Source organism: Notothenia rossii (assembly GCF_949606895.1).
Source record: "Notothenia rossii genome assembly, chromosome: 9".
Classification (NCBI taxonomy): domain Eukaryota; kingdom Metazoa; phylum Chordata; class Actinopteri; order Perciformes; family Nototheniidae; genus Notothenia; species Notothenia rossii.
Genome location: NC_136907.1, coordinates 28,734,389 through 28,748,082, shown reverse-complemented (window position 1 = coordinate 28,748,082; position 13,694 = coordinate 28,734,389). Strand labels below are relative to the sequence as shown.

The window sequence follows — 13,694 nt, the reverse complement described above, 5'->3', positions numbered from 1 at the left end:
TTATACTATTGTTAATATTACTACAATTTGTATTGGTATTATTATCATTATTATTGGTATTATTATTATTATTATTATTATTTTCATTATTATTATTATTACTGTTATTATTAGCCTATTATTATTATTATTATTGTTATTATTATTGTTATTAGTGTTATTATTATTATTGGTATTATTATTGGTATTATTTTTCATTAATTATAACTGTTGTTTTCACAAGTGTTATTAATATTATTGGTATTAATATTATTATTATTATTATTATTATTATTATTATTATTATTGTTGTTGCTATTATTAGTATTATTATCATCCCGTTATGTTTGCAAATTGCAGCAGCTGAGTGGAGGCATGTTCCTTTAAGGGTGGTGTCAGCAGCGCTGGGCGGAGGAGGCGGAGGAGTGAGGCGGTCTCTGCTCTGCTCTCAGCCCGGGGACTCCTAGAATAAACAGTTCCCACAGACTGCACGCTACACCTCCGCGAGAGCACAGTCGCAGCACAGAGAAAAAAACAACGAGGCATTTTCGGACTTACATTTTGATTTTCAAAGCCTGATTCGCCATTTTTTAAAATTCCTACCAGAAGTGTCAAGACAGATGCGAGCGTTTGCATTGGATTTGCCTCCTCCTGTCGAATAATAGCGATGCGCCTCTCCGGCTGACTGTGGGTGGACACCGCAGGTAGGGGGTCTACGTGCCACACATAAACGCACTGTCATATCTTTACAATTATTATAAACACCGTGGGGTGAAATATACACACATACGGGACGCCATGTCGAGGATTATTCTAGATTATAACATGTTTTGTCGAGTGTCGTAAGGCTCGCATATGGATACAGCGCTGAAAACGCTGCATAAACGCTGTAATAACAGCCTCTGTCTGTGTTTCCTGGCTACCATATGACCGGTAAATTAGGCCTATTATAGAGGCATTTATCTGGGTCCAAATCTGATGCAATGAATACCAATTGTAGTGAATGTATCGTCATGTACGGAGCGTTCCAAAATGAAAGCGCCCTGTTAGTTCTCCGAGTGTATCTGAGGCTACTGTAGCGCTACTGTCACACTGAGCAAATAATACCAGCCCATGGCTTATTATTACCGAACAACACACCAGGCCTGTCTGTCCATGTCAAAGGGCCGGAGTGCAACGTTAGTTCAGTTAATGTGCTCAATCACATTGGGTCAAAACAGTAGACAGCCTCATATTTTGGAGAAGTTTTAGCACCACCAATGGGAAACACTCCACAGTTGCACTATTCTGTAAATTACATTTGGCAGGTCCTGCTCCTTAAAAAAGACCCAGAAGGGTTTTAAATTACCCCCAAGACCTTGGAAAGGACTTAGGTGTTGTTCTATGTTGAGCTTGAGATATAAATGGGTTTTCTGAGGTGTAAGAATGTAAATGTATGTGTCCAGGGTAGGCCTCCATAGGATGGATACTTAATGTGGACCAGACCAAACATTTGGCCTGTTAATGCATCATAAACAGCCGTGATCTGGATCCATGGTTTAGTTTATGAATCCCAATAATGGTCTTTTAGTTTTGCCTGAAACCACACACAGTATCCACTTGTCTGATACCACTGGCCTTTAACCAAAAGGGTTTCAGTCCAGTGTGCAGCGCTCTGTCAGATCACTGTGGAATCATGTCCGATATGTTTTGATGGTTGGATGTTTTCAGTAAGTGCCAGTGAGGAATCTTTTTGAGTGGCCTTTGCGTAGGTGTGGCTTTTCTCAAATGTCCTATTGCTTCATTGGACTTTGGATGAGCGTGGACGCAAAAGGTCAGGGGCTGAGGCTCGTTGCGAGTTACAGGAACGAGGGCAGAGAACTCCAGTTCAAGTTCCAAAAGGGCAACTTACAAAGCTTCCTAGCGGCAGCCTGTTTGGATGTCGTAATATGAGGATAGAAAACACAACACACAGAGTTCAGTTACTGTGCTACCTTGCACAGAAGCACTGTCTGTAACTAAGACTAGAAGTCATGGCAACATGGAGAGGAGTCAAACTTTTTAAAGCCTTCTAAATACTGTCTGTGTCTGGAGGACTGCCTTTTAGCCTTTCTTTTGTTGAGCATTTAAGCTGCTTAATTATTTGACCTGAACTTACACAAGATGTTCAAGGTAGTTCAGCGTGTCCTCGTTTGCCACAGATAACTAAAACCTGCACATTTATAGCCCAACTTTAAAGTTTATGTTGGAGCACAGTGCACTGTAACTCAAAGGAGCCTCTGTTGACCGGGCCATCTGCTGCTGAGTGATGTGCACTAACCTGCAGCAGAACCAGACCTGACATGTAAATGGCCAAATGCAAATGATGTGGAGGCGTCTGACTCAGTCACAAGACTGGACTCTGCACTCTGCTCTTATCCAATGACGGCCTTTAATGACAGCAAATCTTATCTGCCATCAAAACACCGCTGCTGCCGTGTGAAAGGGTCATGTTTTGACGAGTGTGTTTACGTGTGCTCATCCACATGTGGAGGATATATTTCATTATAGCATGAAATCACATTACACTGGAAAAAACTGAAACATTGACTTTAATTAAATGTATTATGTCAACTATTAACGATTATTATTGCTAACCTCATACAGTGTGTAACATCTGTCAACGTTACAGTCCATTCCCTTTTTAATCAATTGGAGGATTTCTCTACAGACACATGCCACAGGAGTACCTGCCCAGGCACTTCTTTACTATCAATCTCTTCTGTGCCAACTCAAAGCCCCCCCTTTGTAAATGTGTCAGTCACTATAGCTTGAGACACAGTGCAGACAACACTTTTGGGTGGCATCCCGCTTTTTCATAGCAGAGACTCGGGCAAAAAAACTAATGTGCAATCTACCAGAACAAGTGTCATGCATTTACTGCAGAGTTTTTGATTTATTATGGACCTGGGAGCTGCCCAGCACTTGTGTTGTTGGCCACCGAAAATTGTTCAAGGGCATTTTGACAGTAGATGTTGAGGAATAGAAGCATTTCTCAACCACTTACAGACTCTCAGCCCACTGAGGATTCAAACCAGAGACCTTTTGGCCACGAGCTCATTTCTCTAGTCTTTGTGTGCAGCTTGCATTAAGCCTAATCATTTGATTGTTTGTGCATTCAGCAGACACTCTCTACTAATAAATACTGCTGCTGTTATTACTAAAGGGATCACACACACAATATATAAATGAAAAACAGATTAAGGCATCATGCACAACAGTTTTCATACCACACATAAGGCTAGGTTGCATAACATCTGAAACTAAATGGTCTTGAAATGGATATGAAGAAGACGAGGCTAACGTGTCAAGGCTTGAGATATTAAAGTGTAAACAGAATGATGAAGCCAACAAAAGGATAACAAATGAACATATAAACACAGACATTAAAACTACCAATGCTCCACTATCCCGCCAACGGAGCCCCGTGCCCCCCCTGACATTTAAAATAAATAAATATATATAGCACCAAATTGCAACTGAAGTAATCTATCTACGGTCACTTTTCACATTCAGATTTGACTTGGATAACGACTGACTTTCATTTGAAGTTGTGAGTTTAGTGTTTTTGACCCTAAGAAACACTGATGCATTAATAAATAACAATAATCCACAGCTCCTCTCTCCGCTCTAGTACCCCCCCTAAAGCAGTACACCTAGGGGAAACACTGAACACTGTGTGGGCACTTTTCAAGTATTCCCACTGTTTGCTGCTTTTAAGAAAAGCTTTAGTAAGGGCTCTCGGTTCACTATCTCATTCAGAGACAATCACTCCTGTAGGTGCTTCTGTCATCAACGGGAGGCAACCAAAGTCAATGGGACTCATTTTGATGACAAGGCAGGAACTGCTAAATGCGTCTTTACAGCCATCCCTCCTGGATGCGGGCTGGATTGACAAAATGTGAGGAAGAAAGATGGACGCCCCCTTTATTACCCCTGAGAGCTGTACTAGCCCAAGCTCATCTGTTGAATGACTCCCCTCCCGCCTCCTCCTCCCTCTTCACCCTCACCCCCGACTCTCCACCCCTCTGCCTGCACCCGTCACCTTGGCCTTGGCGCAATGACAGGCCCCTCAATTATCTCCGCCGATTGATCGCTGCTGATTGCAATTGCCGTGAATTATTTAGACTTTGCTGAAATTACGCACTAGAGGGGAGGTAAGAGGAAGATATCGCCGGTTCAATAAATGACATGTTACCCACATGAAGTGTCGGCCTGTTTGGAAAACAACAGCTGTGTAAGCCTGACTGTCGCGATCAATGGAGAGGAGCATGGAGACTGCATCAACCAACCTGCTCCTCGGGCTACCAGCTCAACAGCCTTCCTCTTGTACATCGAGTAAAGGCTTCTTCTTTACTAGGATCACCATTAGAACTAGCATGACACAACACTCAAACATACAGACAACAAAACTGAAAACAGCTCATCATGCAATTCAACATGAAGGGAAAACAAAAAGATCATCCTATTTTAACCATCATTAAGCCAAACTAAAATAATATAAATAATTGTACATACCCACAGACACAGTTCAATTATGCTTTTTGATACAGAGATACAAATTAAATGTAATTGGGATTTTTCCTGAATGATATTGACAGGCAATGAATTCCAGCGGACCATGGCTCTGGATAGGACTCTTTTCTGTTTCATATTTGATCTAGTTTTGGGTAACTGAGATTAGGTGTGCAAAAGACCTCCTGGCTGATGTGAGAGAATCTGACTCTGTTCCTGGTCACAGTGGAGGAGCCTGTCCTGTAGCAGAGCTGCGGCCCCCGGGCTGTGGAGGGGCCGTACGAAGGGTTCTTTACCTTTGTGGGGAGCCAGGATGCTGCAGTCAGACAGAGGGGAAGGTCTCTGCTTCGCCACAGGCAAGCCAGTGTCACAGAGTGGGCGTTCTGCAGAGGGAATGAGGACAGACGCTCTGAGCTAGAAGGAAAACCCAGCTTGTGTGATCATGTGATGAGCTTGTTTTCTAACGCTGGTCTGTATGTTCAGCTGCAACAGTAAGAGCATGTATTTAATTAAGTCTGTGATAATACGTCAAGCCTGTCATGCCTCTCTCAAACAAAGCAGCTTCTGACCGGCCTCCAGACAAGGCCACTGCACCTTGAGTGATAAAGGCTATTGCATTCAGTCCAAGAAGCCTTAAGCTTCTGTGACCTAACCAGCAGTAAAATGGCTCGCTGTCTGGCTGATGTTGTGTTCCTTTAGAAAGAGTGGTGCTTCCCGATTTGAGGGAAGCACTACCCCCCCTTGTTGTGCACCGCTAAAAATGGTCACCAAGTTCCCCACTCAAAGGTCAAATTTCAACTTTGACCTAATTGCTGCTGACCTTTTGGCGCACAGCCAATCAGATAACAGCTGTGCACGTTGACGTTAATTAAATGTAATATGTCCACAGATTTCACATCACTGTTTTAGGTTAGTTGAAAGCAATAATATTAATTTTAAATAAAAAATATTAGATTGAACTTAATATTATTGCCTTCAACTAACCTAATACAGTTATTTGATATAATTCATTTGAAGTCAACGTTTCAGTTTTTTCTGTGTCTGAAGCAGCTCAACCTAGCAGAGGAGCTAACCACAAAAATGAAACTAACTAGCTGTTTGACTACCTGTTACGCTTGGCGCCCAACATCGCGTTGAGCGTATCATGTGAAGGCAGCTTAAGGGTCGAACGCTAGAACAACGTGTCACAAAGTCCAGAAACTAAGGTCGGCTGTTATTCAACTGTGACTTATTTTATGCGTGTTACGTGGCGGCAGTGCAGGAGAGAGGCTGGGGCTAAGTGAAAATGCCACTCATTCCTGAAGAGTCCCTGGCCTCGTCAAGGTTAGTGGCTTGTCTTTGTAAGTTGAGGGATTGATGCATGAGCCTGTCTGGCGCTGAATTCAAAGTCCAAAGCTGTCACAGGCAAGCAGCTCTCTCCCCATTCCCTCCCTCCCTCCATCCATCGCCCCCTCCCTCCCCTTCTTTGCAGGCTATCACAGGGCCCGTCCTTCCCAACTTCTTAGCAGCCTGTCCTTTTGGGAACCTTGAGCGGCCCAGGCAAGGACACAGCGTCTGGTGCAGTAAGCCTTTGCAGAGGGGGAGGCTTTACGTAACGCTCTGCTTTAAACATGGGTGTATGACTTCCCTGACACGGAGAAGAGCGGTGCAGAGCTGCACAGCTCACAGCACATGTCCCCCCCCACCTCCCCTCCGACAAGAAAGGGGCAGAGAGATCCCTGCAACTTAATTATATCTTTCTCTTTTAAAAGCTTTTGTTTGAAATTACATTTTCCCAGGCAATTAACTAAAGAGGAGTTTTCAGAATGTATGAATGAATGATGGATATATTGCATAGGATGACAGGGGAACAGGGGAGGGAGGGAGGGAGGGAAGGGGGGGCGATGCATATGCAGTATATGCTGTGAGATTTATTTCCACTGCGAAACGGGGGTGGTTTGAGGAAATTCTGCAATACACGTTGTGCCTGAGAGCTGTTCCCTTCAGGGTTCATAGGACGCCATTCTGCCATCAATATTTGGAGTATTTTCAGTGAAGCTCTGTGGGGGGAAGACGCAAGAGCGGGGGCTTCCCCACTCTCTCATTCCTTCAGTCCCACATATCATAGAAGTTGGATATAACTTGCTGAATAACGTTACGTGCTCCTCACCTCAAACCCTTTTGGCTTGAACTGTAATTGTGTAACGTTTTTGCTTCTAGTGATGAGCTGGATTGTTGCCGGGCAACAAGAGACCTGAGCGGGTGGCCGTGGAGTCGGAGCTATGAGAGTTCACACAGATCCTCAGCACAGTACATGGCTTCCAGTACAGGAATGTCACTGAATCGCCTTGAATACTTTAGTTTGTATGTTATTCCCAGCGAGTTGATGTGTTCGTCCAGAAGAGTCTTCTAGGGTTAGGGTTACATTACAAATATCTTCTCACTATTTTGAAGGTGTCAAAGAATACATCAATTACATATAAGAAAAATCTTTGCGTGGTTCAATAAGTGGCACATCTCTAAATTAAGAAATGAAAGCACTCCCACACCACAAAGCGAGGACCGAGGACATTTTGCATAACCTCAGCCCCCGTCTATCCCTGAAAGAGGTTTCTTGAATATCTGAAACATGCTGTCCCTTTGTAAACCTGTAAATCCATTAGCGACGTGGCGTTATTCAGCATGTCTTCATAGAGCTGGGTAAACAAGTGTAGCTTTCTCATGACTGTTGAAGGCGAGCGGTTGTAGAGAGGCCATTTGCGAGGAGATGGAGAGCACTGATGACTGGAGGCAGCCGTGTGACCTATTACTTTGGGGAAATGGAGTGGTGACCAGAAGACTGCTGGCTCATACTCTTCTCACCCTCTGCCCTTGAGCAAAGGCAATTAACCTGGATTCCTCCAGTAAATATCCAGCTGTAGAAATGGAAGGAGATGTGCGAGTGTGATAATCGTGTAAGTGACTTTGAATAAAAGTGTCCACTAAGCAGGAAGATTAATGCGGCTAATAGAATCATAGCTTGTGTTTTGAAGTTATCAAGGACAGCTGAACATGTACTGGCAGTCAGGCCTCCTCCATCTCCTCTGTCTTTGTGCACTCTTCCATACTCACACACACTCACACACTTCTCCTCTTTCCTGTGGCATTAGGGCTAGAGCATGACCTTGACCTGATTGCTGAGGAGGCTTTTTAAGTAAGTCTCCAGAAGGAGATCCAATCATGTGACACCCTTCACCCAGCCTCACCCCCTATCCTCTCTCCTGACCTTGTATGTCTGCGGCCATGAGGGGGTGGGACACTTGCCACAGGCATGCATGTGGCTGTCATTCAATCGGGTAATCTGTCCAAGGTCAAACAGGTTCAAGGTCGTATCAGAGAGAGCAGTGCGGCAGGATTTTGGAACAGCCGCTCAAAAGTTTCCGCCCTGTTGGAGCGCGGTGACGAGCGGGTTTAGTCATCCTCTCAATTCTCAATCACCGATAGCAGCGTATGTCAGGGAAAGGTCGTCCCGTGTCCACAGTGATTCATGTCTCACTCCCTACAGCTGCCCCGCTGTTTAAAGCACGCTGGCTCACTGTCTCTGCTCCAGAGTATTTTTATGCTAGTACGTTAGCATTTCTGCCCCCTGGATATGTTTACCATATGGCTGGGTAAATCAGGAGGCCGGCTTTCTTTGTGAAAACATACTTTAATATATCCTTTTTTTAAGGGGTTGGGGATTTAAGAAATAATATACTCACAGGGCATAAATAAATCAGAGAAAAAGACAAGAAACAATAATAACAAATGAAAAGAAATCAATAGGATTAAGTTGACGGATAATGGATACATTATTGATTCTCGTACTATAATTGTCACAATTAACAGGAGGGTCATTGGTAGGTTTTTGTGTTGTGTACCTCACACATTTTCCCATCGATCGTCAAAGGTATGAACTTGTAATTCTTGTGGTTATTTTTATTCAAAGTTGCATCCATTTATGAAGCTATAACACATCCTAGCCAAATACAAGTCAATCACATGGGACATTTAGGAAATCTACTATACTGCTTTGTCTCCAGATTATTGTTGTAGAAATGAAAAATCAAAGGGGGGGGGGTACTGTTTTCCTGAGATCCTTTTAGACTAGCTGCAGCTTTCCTTTAACCTAAATTGTTACAGAAAACAAGACTTTTTCCTTAAATACAGTTTTTATGGAAAGTCTCCATTCTGTTATGCTGTCTTTACAGTATACATTTGTATGTCTGGGGTGATGACCATGCATCATTTAAAATATGTATACAGTCAGTGAACGTGAATCCTGTTTTATAACGAAACTATTTTTGGATCACATTTGGGAAATGTGCAAAGAAAGGTAACATTTTATAATTGAGTTATTCTTAACGTGTTAAGCCACAACTGAAATATAATATTACAACTTCTCCCTGGAATATACAAAACAAACACATGGCCCTGAATTAGATCAAATTCAGCCAAATTGTAATTCTGCTCATAATGTCATCAGTTGAGAATCTAAACTGAATTTGATCATTCAATAGATATACCCTGAATGTAATATGTGTCTGGCATAAAAGGCTGCACACAAGGACTCTTCATGGCACAACTACATTTCCATTTTATTTTCACAGAAATGTACTGTTTCCTAACTCTGTGTGGGTAAATAAGTCATTCTCAAAAGCTGTTGTTCTCAATCATTGCCTACCTGGGGGACATTATATTCTCTTAGAGCATTTGGCCAAGAGGCAATTCAATCAAATAGTTTAAAGTATAGAAGGATACAGAATAGGGCTGCTCGATTATGGCAAAAATCATAATCTCGATTATTTGGGTCAATAATTGTAATTGCGATTATTCATTGACTTTGAAAACATCCATTTATTGGAGAAAAAAAATGTAAACAGTATGTTTTTAACAGTTGATTACCCTGAACTTTAAGTATAATTCAACTGAAAAACCAAAAAATAATAATAAAAAAATAATCGTTTTATTTCGATTACGTTGTTTACGTAATCGTTGTAAGCCATAATCGCGATTTAAAATACGATTCATTGAGCAGACCTACTACAGAAGATGGGGATGTAAAAGTGTAAATAACTGATATTAATGAAGGTTTCTCTAGCCCTGGTTCGATATCAAAATGTATCAACACACTATGAGACAATAATTCACTCCTGTTGCTTCAAGGCCTATATTTACATCTCCCACTGCCTGATATGAAAAAATACAGGAATTGAAGAAAAGACAGTTTTATTTGTCCGCGAACTATCCTTTCTTGAACTTTAATGCATACAATTGGTATTTTTTTAACAATATTTAACCGGCTGAAGGATATTAGTCATGGACTGAATCTTAAGTTATCAGAGCAACAAGCTGAGCTAGCTCGGTTATCCTGCTATGATCTGATCAAGAATGATTGTGATTGGTGGTTTGCTGTGCATGCAGAGCCTGCATGTCACTCACTCAAGTACCCCTGACATGAGAGCCGCGCGAGTTTTCGTTTTTGAAGCAAGCAGCAAAATAATTGTGACATGTTTGAGTTCATTTGCCTACTTAATATCGCACGTCCTAAAACATTTTTTAAAACGTTTTAATGATGGCCCCACTGGGAATAACACTTTAAATCCTGACATTGTTAGCTCAGTGTTGCCTCAACTTGATTTTGTGCAGAGAGTTTTTACGGCTAAAATGAAAGTGATCCTTTGCTAGGATTTCACATTTAAAATCAGACATAATTTGCTGCCTGCCTGCCTGCCTCTCACACACACACACACACACACACACACACACACACACACACACACACACACACACACACACACACACACACACACACACACACACACACACACACACACACACACACACACACACACACACACACACACACACACACAGGAGTCTAGAGGAACCTGTAGCTTTGGAAGTTGATCTCAGCCTCAGCAGGGGTGCCCCCCCGTTAACTGTTATGTCCAAATAGAGCAGCAAAACACAAGTGTCGCTAACTCGTATGTTATTTTAAGTTGAGCCTTGTTTGGTTATAAGGGTTATGGGGGCTATAGTAAAGTGTGTACGACGTGTGAGCTCACACACACACACACACACACACACACACACACACACACACACACACACACAGACACACTCTCTGCTGTGAGCTTGTGTAACTGTGTTTACATGTCTGGGGCTGTTGCTGGCACAAGAGCCAGACGAATGTGTGCTTTATCCAGGGCCTCTTTCTCTCTAAGCCACCTTCCCTTCCTTTTGCAGTTGACCTTGGTGCTTATGAGGAGGCAGGGCTTGACCTACATCCACCTCCTTAACTGGAACTCCACCACCGAATAAACACACCGGACACACCTTTTTCTTCTTCCTTTAAAGGCCGTTTCCTCTCTGTCTCTGGTCTTTTTTGCGACAAATAAAATGAAGATACAGCACAGCTCCTGTGTTTTGGCCCTGGCAGCAGAGAAAGTGGAGCAGAGGGCTCCATGACTCGTCTCCGTGGCACCAACATGGCTGTGTGCACTGGGTCACCATTAGCACGCAGGGGCTTAGCACCGGGCTGGTGAGAGTTTAGCGGCAGGTCAACCCTCCTCTGGTTTTTAAAGTGGAGTGTCAAACTGTGGCTGATGCAAATGAGGACACACACACACACACACACACACACACACACACACACACACACACACACACACACACACACACACTCTAACACATGTAGTGGCTAGCATCTGGTGGGACTAATGTTCTTGCGCAGGGAAACTGTGCGGCAGAGTGCTTACATAAGGCCCGCTAATGTTCACAGAGCTATTTTACAGTCTATTGGTCAGAGGTTTGTGTAACCAAATAAAATAAATCTGTGTTTACAATGATGTGGCTTCAGAAGGGCTATGTGTAAAATCACTAATACACTAGAAATACATTTGATCGCAGTTTAGACTAGTGCAATACTCAAACCGCAGAAAGCACAATAAGACTAATTGTGTTCAAATACATTTTGGATGTATAATTGTGGAAATATGCAGAAATATCCTGGCCTACATATCTACAGATTTAATAAAACATCATTGTTTAAACTGTACAGAAATAAAATACTGTTTATTTTTTTCATTATTATTAAAAAATCATCAATTAGGCCAATATCGTGGATCTTATCGAAATTGCAATATTGTTCAAAATATGAAGTTATTTTTTTCCCAGACAAGTCTTGCTACTGCTATAAAAGGATGAATCACACTAGTCTGTGGACTTATTCAGTTCAGCGAGCCTCTGTGCAGGTAAAGCGTGATGATTAAATGTCACTCTCACTCCTCCAGATCTAGCTCTTGAACAGAAGCTAAACAATGGTTGCTAGGCGACACCAAGGCACCAGTGAGTGATGATTTTCGTCCGGCACATTAATATTTAAATTAGCAGTCAAAGGTGTGCGTTGATTAGGTATTTCACAATGGCTTTCAAACAGTGATACAAAGGGCAGCAGAATGTGTTTTGTAAAGGGATGAACGTGTCAGCTGCTGTCAGGGGGACGTGTGTCCAGGAGCCATGCTTAATGTATGGACGATTACAGGAGCAATGCATGAGTGAGCTCTGCTTAATGGGCAGGGTTTGCATGAGAGCCCGGTATGTGATCAGATATATCATGAGCTAACACACAGGCATGGGCCAGTGTCATGCTACCAGGCATAAGGACAGATCCCTGATCAGCCAGCCCCGGAATATAGCAAAGACATCATCACTTTTGTAGAAGCAATGCCAAACTATAATAGGTGTCAAAGAGCAGTGTGTACGTCTCGGTAAGGTAGAGGTTTCCATTCAGCGTTTTGAATCATCAGGATCATCAGAATCACAATATGTTATTGATCCAAATGGGAAATGAGGTCATGTGACAAACAATTGTAGAATAACATGACCCAGAATACTAATATTTATGGAAAAATCTGAAGTTCAAATTCAATTGTGCTATAAAAAAATAAAATAATTGATACACTTGTGTAAGGTAAAATAAAATATAATAACAATATGTGTAAACATAAGAAGTTAATCAATACTGTGCAGTAAAATGGATGTCCTTATCCTCTTTATAATAATAACATATTTTATATAGTGAAAGTCAAAAGTCAAAAATGTAATAATATAGAAAACTAATATTTATGGAAACCTAAGAAGTTGAATAAAAAAATGTGCACTTTGTCCTACAATATCACAATGATTCATATATTAAAATGTGTAAATTACACATTCACTATTTTAAAACATACCAACAACCACAGTATTTATGAAGACATCAATGATGAAAACCAGATTAATATTTGAAACGTGCAATCTAATATTTTCTATGTGGTATGAGTATTGCAGTTGAATAATTGCACTGGTTCTAAAAGTATTGTCTATAACAAAGACATCATGTCGGGGTGTCAGGCGGTGGAGCACTGATGAAGCACTGATGAAGCCTGTAGCTGGTGTAACCCCATTGTACTGAGGCATGTCAGACACACAGCAGAGCCACATATAACTGGCTACATGAAGTACACCACATACATGGACTCGTCACAGAGGAGTCTCTGAGTGTCTTTTTCAACCTCTTTTCTTCCTTTGTTCCCCTCCCTCTCTGCCTCCTGCTGTCTCCCTCGATCATGCTCTGCACAACTCCTTGCACGATATTAGGCAGGAGAGAGAAAAAAATAGAAGAAAAGTGGGTCAGGGCGACCTATTTTCTTCCCCACAGTTCACAGAGGCAGAGGGTGGCGGTGTTATCGTCAGTTAGACGAGGAGCAGGGGCCTGATGGGGAGGCAGGGCCTTGTCGTGAGACGCAGCCACTCAGAACTGGGTCAGCAGCAGAGGCTACGTCTTGTAAACGGCTTGTCATACTGGGGAGAAAAGCTGCAAATGAACCATAGATTATACACCCCGAGCTGAGCACTGAGGTCTCTCCCCAGCCCAGCACTTCTGAAACACACGCACATATAAGCCTCACAGAAGAAGGAGTCTCTGAAGCACTGCCCCTCCTATAAGTTATCTTCCCCTCTCAGTAATAGTGTTTGATTACTGCTCAAAGCTCCGAGCCACACACACTTACAGGATCTGTTCACATTTCTCTTTCTCTGACACACAGGTGGCTGTCTGCTAAAAATAACCCCCTTTCTCCCAGATTTGCTTGACTCTATTCGGGTCAGGTTATTTACTGTACCAAGTTCAACTGTGGTTT

General features: G+C 42.3%; 1 protein-coding gene across 1 annotated transcript in view; it reads left to right on the top strand.

Moving 5' to 3' along the window:
- The first annotated feature begins 414 nt into the window (after positions 1 to 414).
- nrip1b (nuclear receptor interacting protein 1b) overlaps positions 415 to 13,694 on the top strand; it is a 42,132-nt gene continuing 28,852 nt past the window's right edge. The window contains exon 1 of the mRNA XM_079651635.1: positions 415 to 683. The gene's annotated coding sequence lies outside the window, so the exon portion shown is untranslated. The remainder of the gene's footprint in view (positions 684 to 13,694) is intronic.